Raw genomic sequence first — 13,975 nt, forward strand, 5'->3', positions numbered from 1 at the left:
GAGCAGTGGCTAAAACATCTCTGTGTTATCAGCAGTGCTTGGGCCATAAATCCAAACAAAAGCACCATAGGGGCTACTTTAAGGAAAATCAGCCAGACCCAATAGCCCTGGCAAGGCTGGATGCTGGCATAGCCCTGTACATGGAAGAAAAAGAGAAAACAGTATTTGAGTCACAGCTAAAGTGGTTTGCAATTCCAAGAGAAAAGTGAAGAGTATTGCGGAAGGAACTTTTGTGGTGCTTCCAGGTACACCTTTCCTTCTGCTACAGGGATGAATTGCTGGGATAATAAAGTCCACTTGATTTATATGAGCAGACTCCTAATCACTTAATAAACCACTCAAAAAGTTATTTGGTAGAGTGGAAAATTATTAACTGGCTGAATATCCAGCAAGCAGCAGCTGTTTCATAGTAAAAACTTGACTGTGAGAACTGGCCCAAGAATGCCCATGGTCAGTGCCAGAAAAATAATTTTTTCTAGTTTTAAAGTTATTCCCCTCTTGGATCTACAAGGAAAGGGAAAATGCAGCTCCATGTATATAATTTGAAATTGTAATTAGTAGCATAAATGAACATTTGCTGTTTATGCTATATTTATGTATTTCCTAGCTGTGAATTAGTCATAATCCTGTTCCACTCTGAATCCCATCATCAGTTTGAACTTCTCATAGACTCCTAGAATAACCTGTGTTGGAAGAGAGTCACAAGGATTGCCCAAGTCCAACTCCTGGCCCTGCACAGGACACTCCAAGAATCCTACCATGTGCCTGAGAGTATTGTCCAAATGCTTCTGGAACTCTGTCAGGCTTGGTGCTGTGACCACTTCCCTGGGGAGCCTGTTCCAGTGCCCAACCATCCTCAGGGTGAAGAAACTTTTCCTGATATCCAACATAAAACCTCCCGTGAGACGGCTATAAAGTCTCCCCTGAGTGTGGCTGTTCAGTTTATTAAAATCCACTTGCCTGTCTCTGCAGGAAGGATGAGTATCTTTTGCCTTGGCTATGGATGTTTACTCATGTTTTTGACTGGATCTAAGAAGGCACAGTAGGATTCTTAGGGTTTTTTTGATTTAATAGGTAATTGTTAACGTCAAGATTGCTCTTACAATATTCAGCTGGGTGAGGATTTTAAAATCAGCTTTGGGAGAGTGCAACTAGAATTCCACTATGAAATTTAGATTTTAAGAGACTTCACATTAAAAGGTAAATCTCTCTACAAGGTAGAGTAGAGCATGCATACTATGTAATCACATAGCTACATAGATCCCCATTATAGCCCTGTAGTCTCATTTTTTTCAGCCAGTAGAAGAAAATCTCTGTGTTCTGAACACTTCTGGTGTGGTGCAACTACACAGTTTGATAATTGCTGTATGTGGCTTCATCAAAGAATATTGTCACATCACAAAAGGAAATATGTTCCTACGACTGAAAGACAGATTCAGATTCTGGAAGCATTTTAGTCTTTCTCTTGACATGGAATAAGGAGTCTAGCCTCCTCTTACCTCCAATTTGCCCTTCTTCAAAATGTTGATAATGATGACTCACTTCCTCATGGGGGTACTTTGAAGCTTAGATGAAGTCTGAGTTGTTTCTGACACTGAGAAAATTGATGTCAGAAACTGCAATATTGGAATACTAATCTTTCAAGGCTAAGATAAATAATTGTCCCCAAATGAAAAGCTATTTTCTCTGCAATTTTTTTCCCCCTCTCTATAATATTCTTTGAGTTAATAGAGTCCACACTTAATACAGACAACAGAGGAGACAGTGGACACTGCTTGCTTAAGTAAACAGCAGGCAGAGCCCAAATTATTAGTAAATACCAAGTCTTCATTTAGGTTGAATAACGCTGCAATCCAACAAATAAATGAGCCATCAAGTTTGAATTTATGTAGCATACGAAACACATTAAAGCCATCTGACCATGACAAAGGCCTTTTCTGCTGTGAATAATGAGGCAAACACATTAGAATATCCTTTAGATGAAACATTAAACCCAAGGTCCTTTCTGTTTGTCTTTGGTGGCTCTTCAGGTGGAAGTTAAAGACTCCATGGCATTTCACTAGAACCATAGAAAATCTCTGGTCCCCAGAGGTATTACTTTCCTAGTAAAGAAATAAATTAAATTTAAAAATTAGAATAGCCAAGACTATGTATGAGATGCATATCATCAAGAAAAATGCCAGTTTCCCTCTCCATGAGGAAAGTGAGGAAAGTTCTCTTGTTTCATGGAGAGGAAGGTGAGTGTGCCTGGTATAAATATAGGTCTTTAAAAGTCCTTTGGGATTTTGGGAGTGTAAAGCACAGAAAAATGGTTTGTACTCGTCATTAAGAAAAAGTGTGGTAAAGGAGAACAAATCCAAGTGATATATGATATAGTGGCATGTGTCTATGCTTACATAACTAGACATGCACTTTTACATGTGTAATTTCCAAGAAGTGGCTTGGAGACAAACAGAAAATATACCAGGAAAAATTCTTTACTTCAGCCTGTACATGTGTGATTCATTTTATGAAGTCCATCTCGATTTTCGGCTTCTTTTGTGTAATATCAGTGATTTTGTATCACTTGAGATAGTTTAGCTATGCTTTTAGTCTGAGTCTCAGTGAATGTTTATCTACTTAGTGAAAACCAGGTTCTTGTTCCCTGCATTGTAGTTGTGTAGTTTCACACCAGTTTCTTACCGTTAGACATTAGAGGCATAAAAGGTCATGAGAAAGGTAAATTTCAGACTCCTCTCATAGATGCAGATATACTATTTCAGTGTTATCAAGCTGACTGAACTCACCCATTTGAATTTAAAAGAATTATAGAGAGAAGAATCCTATTGAAATAAACACAAGAATTAGGTTAAAGCTTAACCCCCTTAACAGCAGAGATAATAAAGCCTTTCATGAAGAACTGACTGATGAATCTGGGCATCATTCAATATTCTGAATAATGAGCCACTTCTTCTGTCTTGCTGAGAAACATATGGGATGTGAGGAAACCAGCTATAAACCCAGCCATGTCTGTCCCATCCAGCATCCTCCCTGCTGGAGGCAGGGAAGTGCTGCCTTATGAGGAAAGGTGGTTTAAGGGAAACCTTGGTATTCAGTAAAAGCAAATTCAGTCTTTGTGAATTTTAGGTGGCTTGAAGCCCCTGTCCTATCAACAGGAATGCCTCAGAGAGCTGTGGTGCTTGTCCAACAGGGATTAATGCTACCTGGTTTAGGGAATCCATTGTGTTTCTTGTTTTTAGTGTGTGGCTACTTGAAACTTCTGATGCAATGGAAATGTCGCACAGGTTGTGCTTTACAGCAGAAGAGAGAGTGGTAACAGGAGAGCAATTAAATATCTAACATCGACACTTCTTCAATTGATTTCATTGACTTTCAATTCATTCATCCCCACATTAGGGGATAGGAAGTCTAGTAATGAGGACTGAAAGCACATGCTGCCTTTCTGACTAGTCTGATACAGGGGGGATGCATGCACCCTATGAATATATCAAATGGATTTTTAAGCCATGCCGTTTCTTTCATGACAATAATTAAAGATGCCATTCTAATCTAAGGGGCCAGATCCAGCCTGTCCTTTGTGATGGCCACTTTGCACGAGGTAGCTACAAATCTTGTAAGTAGATTGTGTGGTGTTCAAAGCAACATTGGAGTTTTCTTTTTTTGAGGGTTTCTTCTAGACCTAGATGAACATAGGAAAGAATTTTCAAATTTAGCTCACTAACTTCTAAAAAAATTATTTTAGTTTGTCTAGCCTTCCATTTTATCTGCTTTGGTATGATTATGGACCCTTCCAGGTGTTACCTGTAGAGCATTACTTGATGCCTTAAAATATTTAATATTTTCAATATTAAATATTTCAATATTTAATATTTTCAATGTGGTATTCAACTTAAAAGGTTTATTTTAAAAGTTACTGATTCCTAATCTTAATTTTCTTTGTCTCTTTAACTGTTGTCCAAAAAACTGGAGGCAGGCTGCTCCCAACATAGAGTCTGTGATATATGAATGGTTTGTTTGGACTCCATTCAGAGGAAGGTGATGATAGACATCTGCCCAAATTAACTGCAATGTATTTAGAGAGACAAAATAATTCGGCGGTGATTTACCACTTCCAGAAAGGGTTTGTCTTAGAAACAGTGTTGTTATTTGTTGTGGATTTTTTTTTTCACATATTTTACTCCCAATTTTCAAGAACTAAAAAAAAGAAAAATTGCGCCATATATATATTTTACCATATAACACAGACAACAATACGTAGAAGTAATTAATAGGGACATTTGAAGGGAAAATAGGGTCACACCATTAGGGCCTAATAAAATGCATCAGGTTTGATGAATTATTTTAATGGGACAGAATGACAAAAAAGGGACTGTTTCACCTAAGCAGGGACAGCTGGTCCCTCTGACAAGGATACATTGCTGTCTTGTGGAGTCTGCCAGCCAGCAAGGCTGAAATAATAGCACTGAGAGAGGTGTGAGTGCTCCTCGTTCACCTAAATGGAGAGGTAATAGGGAGTCTAATTAGGAGCACTTGGTATTAACTGCTTCGTGTCTGAAGGCAGACAGCAGATCAGCTGCCCTCCATCGCGTCCAGGAAGGTCTGCTTTGATTTTACAGATGGTTGCGCATCCCGATGCCACCGTGCCAGCTGTGCCAAACAACATCCAGCTGACAACTGTCCCTAACAGAGGGTTTTGATCCCTATTTCTGTTCCTGGGCAGTGGGAGCTTGGGACAAATTTTCCACCTGGAGGCCAAACTGCGTGCTTCTCAGAGCAGAGCTGCTCCCTTACCATAGCTGGCAGTGCCAGACAATAGCTGTGGGGGCTTTAGGGGCTGAACCTGCACAGGAGATTTCTGTGCCTGCTCGGAAATCCTGCACAGCCCACGGTGCAGGGCAGCCCTGGGAGCAGGGCTCATCCTGCTGGCCTCGGTGGCCTCCCTCTGCTGCCAGGGACAGGCACCCGCTGCGGGGCTGCAGGGACACCACAGCCCATCTGCCAGGACCAAAGCGCGACAGGTGCGGCCACAGCATTTCGGTGACTAATTGCAGAATTTACTTTCATACAACATGTTTGTGTGAGGGGGAGAGAGGTGGATTAATTTAACTGACAGACATTTCTCTGGTTATTTGAAAGGTGGTTGTAAAATGGCTATTTTTTCTTGCATCTCACCTGCTTCTGAGAGTAAAAATATTATCTAGATGGGGATGGGATGGCACAGGGGACTGAGACTAAGGCAGCTGAGGCTTCATTTGTAAGTCACACAAACAAGGCTAGTGAGGAATGCAAGGCACTGACCCTTTGCTGGCTTTTGTGAATGGGAAACCAAAGTTCAATTCCAAAAGAATTAAGGACCTGATCCTACTTTCACTTAACCAGTGGTTCAAGCACGAGTCTTTAGCACCATGTTGCAAATCCTCGGTGCTAGTTTTAGCAAGTGTCCTGGCACCAAGGAGATGAAGGCAGGCAGGATTGGAGAGCCAGTGTCTGGTGCTGCCTGCAGAGCCAGGCTGAACTGCACTGTCACAGCACCACTAGCTCATCCTGATGCTCATTTTCAAAAGGAGGAAGTGGGGAGCAACTGCTATGTAACAGTAAGGAAAAAACAACCCAAAACACAACCCAAAACACAAACAAAAAAAGCATGTGAAAGGGAGGGAAAGGAAAAGATGGATGGAAAACAAGCTAGGGAAAAACCAAAAGAGCAAAGAATAAATAGAAAACCCATGCCAAAACCAAAGCCTTTGGTCTCTTGATCAAAATAGCTTTGACCAATGTATCTATTCTCAGAAGAGCCCTATTTCAAAAAGCAGCCAGCTTTCTAACAAATAAAGAATTACTCTGTGGTTTCCTTCCAAAGCTTAAATTCAGCTTTCTAGAGTAAGATGAAAAGCTAATTTTCTAGAAGTTTAACGTGTTTGTGTAAGCATGTCAGGTGAAATAAATGACATTGATATTCAGTGTGTATATAGGTGGCACCAGCTCCCAGAACTCTCTCTCTTTTTCATCTTACTGGAACATTAACTTATGCTCCTGAGGGCTATGTAGAATGCAGAGTGAGAGTGTGAACTTAAAAGATAATTTATCATAGCTTTCTCCTTGTATCATTCTCTTTTCCTAAACTTTTCCATATCAGAATACAGAGCAGGGGGAGTTTACTTTTGCCTTAGCTGCTTCTAACTACACCCGTGCAGGCTCCTACTCAAAGCAAACCTTTGCATATTGCAGATTGGTTTCTCAGCATATTCCCTTTGTAAGCGGAGGAGTGGACATTTTGCCATTATAACTGTGTCATAGGAACCTTAAAATTTAATATTTTGAATAACTATAGTAGCTGCAAAACATATCAAGGACTATAGTAAGACCAGAGAAGGGGTTTCATAGGAAAGTATCTCATCCAGTCCAGCAAGAGCTGGTGACAGAGGATCAAGGAACACCATTCTTTACTCCTTGTTCTAAACAACTGTGAGCCACAATCTCTTCATAGAGAAAAGCAAGGCACAATTCTTCCCAGGAATATTTCTGGCTTTCACATTCTCTGAACATCAGAGAAAGGGAAAACACAATTCTTATCTCTTGCTGTGCCTGTGTTGTGCCAAAGCAGAATGCAATATGGAGATTGTTTACCCAGAGTGAGGATGTTTTGTTTCCTTGGCCTGTCAGGGCCATGATGTGTGTGTGAGTGTGTCAGGACTGTCTGTGCACAGTCACGAGATGGTCATGAGAGAATCAGGGAGGTGAGTGCAGTTCTGTGCAGTTTTGTGCAGAGTGAGTGCATGGCAGATTCAGTTTAGATGCAATGTATATAGTATAGTATAATAAAGTAATTAATTAGCCTTCTGATGAGCCACAGTCAGATGCATCATTCTTTCTCCCCTCGTCAGAGTCGCCTTTGATTTGCAATAAACAACAGCTCTGGAAAGGTTTGGACTCTCTTTTTATTATGCATTTATATACTAATTGTGACAGAGATGTTCTACTAAACATCCTACAAAACAGAAATGTAACGTTAGTCACAATGCAGGTTAGGTACTGCTGGCACCCAGTTTCCCTCTTCTATATTAATATTCATAAATTAATCTTAATGAATTACTTAAACTTATAATTTGACTTTCTAGTAGAGCTCAGTTTTTCAATTCACATTTTGCAGAATGGAAAACTGAGGTGTACACAGGTTATGTGACTTTTTTCTTCCTGATCTACTGTTGAGTTAAAAAAATAATAAATTGTGTGTTACTGCACCACAATACTGAGCTGCTTTTCCTGTTTTTCTTTTTTTCTTGGTGCTTTTTTGTTTGGTTTTTTTGTTTGTTTGTTTTGGGGGGTTGTTTGTTTGTTTGTTTTGGGTGGGGTTTTTTGTTGTTGGTTGGTTGGTTTTGGTTGGTTGGTTTTGGCTTTGGTTGGTTTGAGTTTTTTGTTTGTTTTTATTATAGGAATAGCAATGTGTTTTAATGTCTAATGTTGCTGATAGGCATCAGCATTGTAGATGTCTGGAGATGGCAGATTCCACAGCTTTATTTAAAAAATGAAGTATTCTTAAGTGTGATGTATCATCCTGCATTTTAATTTTCTGTTCTTTATTTGTACATGATGTTAAAGGTCAAAGTAGGATTAGGTGAAGAACAGGAAGCAATCAATGAGCAGGAGGATGCCTGGCCCTTCAAGAGACATGATTCTGGGTGCTGCAATGCCCCTGAAGTACTGAAATCCAATGCTATTGTATATTTGTCTTTAGCTCTGTTTATAAGAGAATGAGGCAGCACTTGCCATAGGAGCACACCTTGCAAATTTGCTTCTAAGGCCTTTACTTCTGTCCATCAGAGAGCCAAACCATGGAAATTGTCTTAGACAGTCATTTTGGACAGTCCTGAACCCATATAAACATGCAATATGTAGGCAAAACCAAGGACAACAAAGAGAAGTCTATGCAACATAAACTGACCATGCAAGGGGCTAAATGATTATATGCAGACTGAGGGCACCCACAGTGCTGAGCACTGCTCTTCCACCCACAGCTGGGTGAAAAAAGCCATTTCACTTTTTCATTTAGTTTTCCTTAATTATTTATATCCAAGGACCTGAATTGACTAGACCCTTCATAATGTAATCACTTTACTGTGCCTTAATCATCCTATGTAAAAGTTGATTTCCAAGGCAAAACTGGTGTCCATATGCAAGGGGAGCCTAAGAAAGAAAGAAGTCTCACACAATATTCTCACCCAAATCTTTAGCTGTTTTTTCAGCCCTATTGTCTGGCTTACCAGGAATCATTATGCTGACCAAGCTAAGAAAGAACCAGGGGTGTAATACATCTATCTGTGTCCAGAACGCAGCCACCACTCAGCTCCATGGTTGCTCTGAGCTGGCAGACAAGGCTGCTGCCAGTCTAACAAGAATCCATTAGAGTTGTTGGCTTGCTAGGTCTATAAGTATTATCTACTTATCTATAATTATGGTGGAAATTTAACAGGAATTATAACAGGAATCTTCATGCATGCACTTTTTTTTCCTTCTTTGTTCCCCACTATACTTCTTATAGCATCAACGCCTTGTTAACTAGAATGAGGTTGGGGATTTTATAGATTGATCTCTGAGGAACAGTATGCTCAATGCCATGAAAATATGCCAGAATAATAACAAGCAACCTTAGAAAGTAAAGTCCAATGGAGTCTGAATGTCTTCATCACAATACTCTCTTGTGCTAGAGGTAACAAGTGATTTATATACCTACATAGATAAAGCTTGATTTGAGAACTGTCTTGGGACATGTTAAGTTCACTTCAGCTACTGCTTAAATATAGTGCCCAATCTATTATCAAGGTGTAACAAGGATAGCCTTGCACCTGATGCATGCATACAACTTTAAAGCATCCTTGCTATAGATGCTCCTCTGTTCCAGGTGTTTGACCTTCAGGGTAGCAACAATCCACAGCATTTGAAATCTGACTTAGATTTTGTAAGTGCAGGTGGCAATGCAAAACTCCATGGGGGTTTCTTATATGAAGATGAAGTATTGGATACTATGGCCAGCTGGCTTCAGTGGCAGTTTCTATCTTTTCTCCTTTCAAAGCAATGCAGTTTTTCTCTAAGGCTTCCAACCTCTATGGTTATCACACTAAAACTGAAAACATTTCACCCTTGCCTGTGCATAGCATGAAATCTTGTGGGCTTCAGCTAAGTTGCTTCCTGACTGGAAGGTACATAAAGATGTGCAAGGAGACAGCATGAATCCAATGGTGAGCTGACCAAAGAGGCACTCACTCATTGTCTCTTATGTCCAAGGGTTCCTATGCCCCAGTCCTTCTCTGTTCTCCTGGGGTGATTGGGAGCTTATCGTCACTGCCTGCAATGCCTTCTGCTGCATGGATATGACAAAATAGGCAGGGCATTTCCTCTTTAGCTCCCATAGCATGAGCTAAAGCAGCAGCTTATGGACTGATGCATTAATTTCAGCCTCCACTGCACACATCCAAGGCAGGGATGCCAGATATTTTCCACAGACCACAAATTGCAGCTGATTCTCAGTCACTCTCTAGAGTTCACTGACATCTTGAGAGAGGATAGAAGCACAGCTACCACTAGAAGAGATCCTTGTCTCTGGTAGAGGACAGCAAGATAATTGCTCCAAAGTATCCTCCAGAGGGACGCTGTTAGTCTTGGTAACGTGCTTGGATTTTCAGTGTTACAGAAACTTGCCTCCACGTGTCTCTTTTCCTTCTGTAGGACTTCCACCCGCAGGTCAGCCTGGATACTGCAGCTGAAGTGTGACCTGCACTTTGTGGCAAAACTAGCCAGAGCAGCAGGTAAATCCTATATTTCCAGCAGAAGGCAATGAGAAATCTGGCTTTACTTTGGCAAGGTTCCCCAGAGTCAGGGACAGCTGGGGAGAGGGCCCATATCTGAGACACACCATTTCAGCACAGGAGAGAAGTGCAGCTCCTGGCTCTGTATCCCTCACATCTGGATTCATCTTCTCACTGGCATAACATGATGTACCCGTAGTTATTTTAGCCAGGTATCTTTCAGAAGACAGCAAAAATCTGGAGGAGCTCACCATTTACAGATGTGGAAACCATTTCTGTAACCATCAATGTGCTTTGGCCTTTTCTTATTAATGTCTTTTGATACTCTCCTTCAGAAATCAAACAAACTGGGTAAGGACAGAGACAGTGTAGACAAGGAAGATAATTTGCAGCAACATTCACACTGTCCTCCTTCCTAGGCTTCAGAGAGGCTTAGTCATTAATTTGAAGGGGGTAGGAGAGGCTCTCTTTGCTGACCTGCATTGTATAAAACAAAATACGGTTAGTAAAGTGGGATGGATAGCTTCACTGTAAAGGTCCAAGTTTCTCTTCTCCTGTGTTTGATAAATGACTGTCATCAGATTACTGCCCTCCCCTAAAGTAATTAGTCATTATTAGATGATCAGAGTATTTATCAAAACTTCAGGTGCAGTGCTATTGATCTTCATTTGGGTTGGAAGGGTTTCCTTGCTGGATTTAGGAGAAGGAATCCATCAGTGGCACAGCCATCAAACAGAAGGCAGCAGGTATATCCTTGTCAGAGAGATACATGACTGTGCAGAAATTCCAAAAGGTGCCAAGAAGTGCAGCTCAGTAGCAGAGGTAGCTACTGTCACCTGGCAAAGCTGTTGGGTTTTAGGAGATAGAAAGAACATTTAACCCACCCACCTACATCAAGACTGTCATAGCCTACCTTAGAGGAATTTTAATTTAAGGATTTATACAGGATTTTCAGTGGAATCCTGAAATCCTCTGAGTAATGTTCAGTGGTCTGAGACGTTCCTGGTAACAAATGGTGCTCCAGTATTTGCCACATTAAGCACCTACAGAGGAGCTATTCCAACATAAGAAATCTGATCCATTTTTTACAGAAAATTTAACTTTAAGTTAAGCAACCTGGATCAAAAGTAACCTAAAATGTCATTGTATCTGTCACAGCATTGTACTCGTGAACAATAGATGCACTTGAGAAGACTTCTCCATGGCAGCTCTTGATGTTAGAAAATGCCTTTAGCACCAGTGAAAGGTTATTGAGCTTTAAAATATGTACTTTCAAGGTTTTGTGGTCACCTGAATGGTTTGTGACTAGACATAGTGCAGAAACCCTCTCTACATGTTAACTGTTCTTTTCATATGTGAAAGAAGTAAATGCTTACTCAGGAAAGGCAGCTTTGCTCCTCAAGACACCAGTTTCCTCTTGGTATCCAGTAATTCAAGTAAAAATAAATTAAATCCCCATCTGAACTGGAAATACAGAACTATAAGTGGGAATTGCATTTGTAATTTGCCTTCCTTCCTTCCTGGGGCAAGTATTGCAATCAAAGCACCACTCATTTTGACCATCCAATGAGCAGGCAAATTTTTTTTCTAATTAATCTTTTTTTTTGTTTGTTTGTTTTTTGGGGTTTTTTTTTTGGGGGGGCCATTATTTATTTAAGCTAGAAGGGGCCAGTTTGGGGCCATTTTTATAAAAACGGTTACAAATTCAGACTAATCTACTGAATACAGTTGAGTTACTCTGGACTAGCAGTAGTATAAATAACAGCAGAACTTGTCATGGTGTTTCCAAATTAATAAACCTAAATGTTTTCTAACTAATGAAATGGCTTGAATATGATCAAGCAGATTTTGCTTTTAATCTGTGAAAGAAAAATGTGTTTGCTTGACCTGTAAAGCAAATTATGCCAAATTTGATCATGAAACAGTGTTTATGACTAATTTTTAATGCACTGAAAACAACTGAAGTGGGAAATGCTGATACACCAGTGTAACTATGACTGTGGAAATTGAACTAATGTAATAACTGAAATGAATGGGTGTAATGAAAGAATAAACCCATGGAGGTTGGTAATGCCTTAAAATGTTGTGATTTTGAGACTAATGTTTATGGAGCAAATGAAGAAAAAAGTCAGCAGCTACAGCATGTGGCAGGAGCCTTTGCTGACATTTGCAGAGCGTCGTGTTGTGCCAGCACTGTTATAAGGAGTGTCTAAGAGCAAGAACATCACAGAGTAATGAACTCTGAAGCATACTGAAAAACAATTTCATATGTGGGCATAAAGCATATTTCTATTAAAATTGGCACCACAGCTGATTTAAAAAATAGGCTCAGAGTTTTTTCTTGGTGACACACTGTATCTTCCCATTTGCAATATTTAAAAAATAACGAAATTCAGTTGGGGACATATATTTTTGACAGACAGCACAAGTGATGGAGTGCTGAGTCTGCATATCTCTGAAAACTGAAGTAATTGTACTGCAAAGTAACACCAGATAAATGCAGAGAAATTACTTCCACTGAGGGTGGTATTTTGTTCTGTTTTGAAAGTATCCTTTGAATGCTGTTAATAGATCTTCTTAAAAAATCAAATATTTTGGAGGCTTATCTTTAAAATAGTACTAGAATTATTATTAGAAAACATATGAATCATCGCTATTCTGTAGCACAATTAATTTTCATTGCTATGTTTGTGACCTACTTACAGAGACCACAAACACTAATCTCACTGGATAATTAAGAGTGTAAATATCATTTGTCCAGTCCCTGATGACTGGTCTTAGAAATCCAATGAGCTCTCTACATTAAACTTGCAGATAAGAAATCCTCAGTTACATATAGACTTTAATTATCACATACCACTAATGATTCTTAATGCTTAATTTAATATTTTACACTTAGAATAATACAAACTGTATTTGACATGCAATTAAATATTTTCACCCATAAGTTTATTTTTCTAGATGTAGCATTCTGATGCAACAGGATATAGATACATTTTGTAAAACAGGAAAATACATTTTTCTTCTATTTAGTCTTGGATATAATTTCTATAATATTTTTGTTTGCGTAAATGAGGTTTTCTTTAAAACTTACTGCTGGCCTTCTAAATATAGATGTATATTTCAGGATTAGACCAACGAAATTACTTTTGCTTTCAGGAAAATATTTGCTAAAAGCCATCCTGATTGAGTGATAAAATAAATGTAGTCATTAAAAATCACACATATTGGTTGCATATATAAGTATAATAATATATGGCATTGTGAGTCATAACAAGTGGCAAGTGGTGATACAAATAGACTGAATGTTACAAGCACACAAATTAACAAGAGAAGCAAGACACAAGGAAAAAATCCATTACACTGAATGATAATTTTGTAAAGTATGATAGGAATAGAACTCCCAGTAATGCTATAATCTTGTAACTACCCGAAGATAGTAAAATTGTGAATAATTATGGGGAAAGACAAAAAATTATTTAATTTTGATTTTGGGGCTTCTGTTGGAAAGAAATTGGATGACATACTTGTTTAACATGAGTTGATTTCAAAATTACCAGTAAACTGTGAATACTGTAGTCAGGCATACTTGATATGTCTATATTACACAGATAGTTAAATATGCCTTCTGTCCTTAAAAATACCTCCTGAAAGTATTCCAAAGACAGACCTTGAGTCCTGCTGCATGTTGGTTATTAAATTACTTAAATAAAAGATAACTCATTCTCTGTTAAATGATATATGACTGTTATAGATAGTTCCAAAGATCAAAGATCCATAATAGTAGTGCTAAAGTTGTAGGAACCCCAGTAATTTCCAGGAAATATAAAGTTAGGGGTGAATCATACAACGGCCTTCAGTACAAGACCTCAAAAGGGGGTGTCAAGACAGTTGTTTTTGTGGTACCCTACTGTGCTGTTACCAGAAATGTTTCCTTAATGATCCTTAATCTACCTGTAATTGGAGTCCGGGTACGAAGCAATCACCATGTGAGTAACATGTTCTTTACCACTTTTTCTTTTTTTCTTTAAATGTCTGGAATCAGAACACATGAGTTTCAAGACCAACTTTATAATTTGGTGCAATTGAAAAACATGCAAACTTTCGATAGAGAAACCTCTGAGAGCTGCTACTTGCATCTCCTTCTCCACTGTATACCATTTTCTCCCTCA

The sequence above is a fragment of the Onychostruthus taczanowskii genome, unplaced genomic scaffold (assembly GCF_017590055.1).
Source record: "Onychostruthus taczanowskii isolate IOZ18803 unplaced genomic scaffold, ASM1759005v1 scaffold2, whole genome shotgun sequence".
NCBI lineage: Eukaryota > Metazoa > Chordata > Aves > Passeriformes > Passeridae > Onychostruthus > Onychostruthus taczanowskii.